The sequence below is a fragment of the Palaemon carinicauda genome, chromosome 10, assembly GCF_036898095.1.
Source record: "Palaemon carinicauda isolate YSFRI2023 chromosome 10, ASM3689809v2, whole genome shotgun sequence".
Lineage (NCBI taxonomy): Eukaryota > Metazoa > Arthropoda > Malacostraca > Decapoda > Palaemonidae > Palaemon > Palaemon carinicauda.
This window is the reverse complement of record NC_090734.1, coordinates 160,984,347-160,988,201: the sequence shown is the minus strand read 5'-3', so window position 1 is coordinate 160,988,201 and position 3,855 is coordinate 160,984,347.

Sequence of the window (3,855 nt, the reverse complement as noted above, 5' to 3'; positions counted from 1 at the left end):
AGTTTGCAACAGAACTTCGCGCTTAGAATCCATTTCTTATGGCAGACTTTAACAAATAATCAGTTGTTCAATGCATTTGACTATAAAGTTAACTGCTTTAACAATGTCTTTGCAGGAAATACTTGATGTATCATGCAATAAATTCCAACAGCTTCCGGAGAAATATTTTTTACCTGATCTACAACCTAGCATAGAAGGTGCACCGTCAGTACACCTATCACCGACATTTTCCCACATCAATCCATGCCTTTTTTTAAGAAATTATCCTATTTTGTTTCAATATATCACAGCCTTGGTTATTTCTAATGTTCTGCAAGAAAGAAATTCATCTTTAAAATCCCTATTATTTATATATCGCACATAACCTAATAATTCAGGAAGATTACCTATATATGTGGATTCATCAACTTTTAATGTGAAGAGATCAAGAGGAGATGTACAGTATGATTAAAAAGTGTTATAATTTCCAAGGATTTAACACCCTTATATTTGATTATGTCATGAACGATGTCTTTTGCACAAGGTAAAATTGATTCCTCACCAATGACATTCTGTGTTTTTTGCTTTAGCAGTTCTCAAAAATACGATATAAAACGCCAGTAAAGCAGATTTACTTTGTTTTGGAATTTCAATCGCTGTCAAGACGAGATTTTTTTAGATCCTCAGGCTTATTCTTGAAAAACATCAACCTTTCTTTACTGAACTTTGTATTTTCGAATCAAAATTATGGCTTAACTTATCCTGCGTCATTGATTCTCCTGAGAGCACTTCACTGCACATCACAAATTGTTTTTGTTTTTTCCTGCTGAGTTAATGCAAGTATAACCGATGTTAATGCAGTCTTTCATATATTTCTGCTTTCCTTTGTTGTTTGCCATTGCCATAATTGCAAAATCATATTGTAAAAACAAACGACAGAGAGAGAGAGAGAGAGAGAGAGAGAGAGAGAGAGAGAGAGAGAGAGAGAGAGAGATTAAAATCAGTCAATTAAGACTTGCTGATGATAGCTATGACAATAGCAGTAAAAAGGCTATGAAAACATAATCATAAACATATATGTGTCTGCATTTGTGTTTTATATATATGTATGTAGTTTACATGCACACACATGCAAATGCACAGATACATACACATACACACTTCTCCCTTCCTCTCTCTTTCATTTACATTTTTTTATGGAATTTGAGACTATAATATTTATCTGCATTTTAAGTAATCACCAACAACTCATCAGTCATTTCTGTCTTATATATGCATATCTTACTGCAGCTTAGGGTTGTAAACGTCATTATTTTTGGCATATATGACTTTATTGTTAGTTTCTTAATTTGTAGTTAAAATGTTGTTTTTAATAGATATCATAATAATAGATAATTCAAACATTAAACCCTTTCTATTGCACGAATATAAACAAAAAACTCAGATATAAACTTAAATAATGAAATTTACAAAATTATTAAATATAACAATGCCTCATACCTACAAATTTCCAAATACAAATTTCATTGTTTGTTCGAGCAGAATGGTAGCACAGTGACACATGCAATCTCTAATTAACAAAAATTATCAGGCACACACACACACACACACACACATATATATATATATATATATATATATATATACTATATATATATATATATATATATATAACATTTATATATGTGTGTATATAGAAATATCCAAAACACTATGCATGGGATCAAGTATAAAATACAGATTTGTTAAGTCAACGGATAAGGCCCTATAAAAACTTTCCACAGAGATAATTGTTCTAACTAAAACTTTTGTATAGAAAATGTTCTAAGAAAGGCCAATAGACAGCAATGTAATGTACATGTGAACGACCGGCCCTGTTGATCGTCAGATTAAGATCTATGCAAAGAAGGGAAACAATTCAGTTTGAATAGTATGATCCTTCTATCCTTTCTGTTTTAGAGGTATGTATACCAAATCAGGTCAGAATACGGAAAGGTTTTGGTAAAGCCTACTGTATCCTCTTAATCCAGTGATATCAGCTAAACTCCTTTCGAATATTACCATATCTTCACGACCCAAAGAAAATTGCTTGCCGACCCCAATTGGGGTCGCGACCCCAGGGTTGGGAACCCCTGCTCTAGAGACTGACCGTATATACATATGACCAGCGTCCAACCCCCTCTACCTACTGTAGGGTAGGACCAGGGAGGGTCAGGCAATGGCTTCTGATAACTCAGAATTCAGCTCCATAGGCTCCCTCAAACCTGCATCCCTAGCTAAGAATGGTGTGGTTGCAGACACTTCAAGAAATTATCGAGCTTGATCGTGATTCGAACTCCCTTGCAGTACATTGCCAGGCAGGGAAGGTTCCAATAGACTTTTGAAATATATAGACGCTGTCAGATCTTCACCGTCATGCCTCTAAAGGCATTGCCACTGCTTCTCCCTCTCCCCCCCCCACCAAAGTCTCTGACCTCGTTTTCTCTTGAAGTATGGCGTCTTGTATATTCTTAACTTTTTTGAATTTATTATAAGTTTTGGGTGAGTCAAGAGGGTCTCTCTCTCTCTCTCTCTCTCTCTCTCTCTCTCTCTCTCTCTCTCTTCTCTCTCTCTTACATTATGCTACGAGGGGCTCATACCCCGTATACTTTTTTAATATGGATCTGAATTTTCGTCTAAAACTGTTATATATTGTTGCCTTCGCCCCTGTCTTCGTTTTTGTTTGTTTGTTTGTGAGACAACTTTACTCAAAAAACTACTGTACCGATTTTGACCCAATTTAATAGTCATGTTAGGAATGACCCAGAGATGAATCTATGACGTTTTGGATACAGCACATCAAAGTACAAGTACGCAGCATTACTTTAAAGATAATTGAAATTTTAAGTAAATGGAAAATGTATGTTAATTAATTTCTGTTTGTGAACAACATTACGCAAAAACTATTGAACCGATTTCAACGAAACTTGGTGGACATGTGAGGTATGACCCAAGGACAAATTTATTAGATTTGAAGAAAATACATCGAAGTATAATCACGCAGGGGAGTTGAGAGCCAAATAAGACTGCTTGGCATGGCGAAGGCATGCTCTCTACTGACTGCCCCTTTCATTGTTTCTGTATCGTAACTCTTTACTGATGTTTAATTATTCTTTGAGTCATATGAAGTAAAGGTTAAAGGTGTCAGTTCCATCAGGTTGTTGTGGCCTGATTGGTAGCGTCTCTTCCCTGGTGTTTGCCAGTTGGGGGTTCGAGTCCCGCTCAGACTCGCTAGTGCCATTAGTATCTGCAACCTTAACATCCTTGTGAGCTAAGGTTGGGGGGGTTTGGGGGAGCCTGTAGGTCTATCTGCCGAGACATCAGCAGCCACTGCCTGGCCCTCCCTGGTCCTAGCTTGGGTGGAGGGAAGGCTTGGGCGCTGATCATATAATATTATGGTCAGTCTCTAGGGCATTGTCGTGATTGCTAGGGCAATGCCACTGTCCCTTGCCTCTGCCATTCATGAGCGACCTTTAAAACCTTTAATAGATGCTCACCAGAACGTCAGCCGGGCAAGCCCAATCCCCACTGTGGTGCTTAACCACAGCAGTGGCCTCCCCAATAAACAGCTTAAACTCACGGTCCCGGGCGAGGATCGATCTGCTGGCATGCAAATGCTAGGCAACCACGTTACCACTGTACTAGTCAGTAGGAAAAAGATATAGATTATTTAAGAAGCTTCCACTAAATATCTGAAGGACTTAAGATATTAAGGCCTATAAGACTTACTTGTTTTTTAAATTTAATAATGTAGATTTGACAATTAATGCAGAATACTCTATTAATAATCTAATAGCTAATTAAATTATATACAGTACATTATGAAATTTATAATTA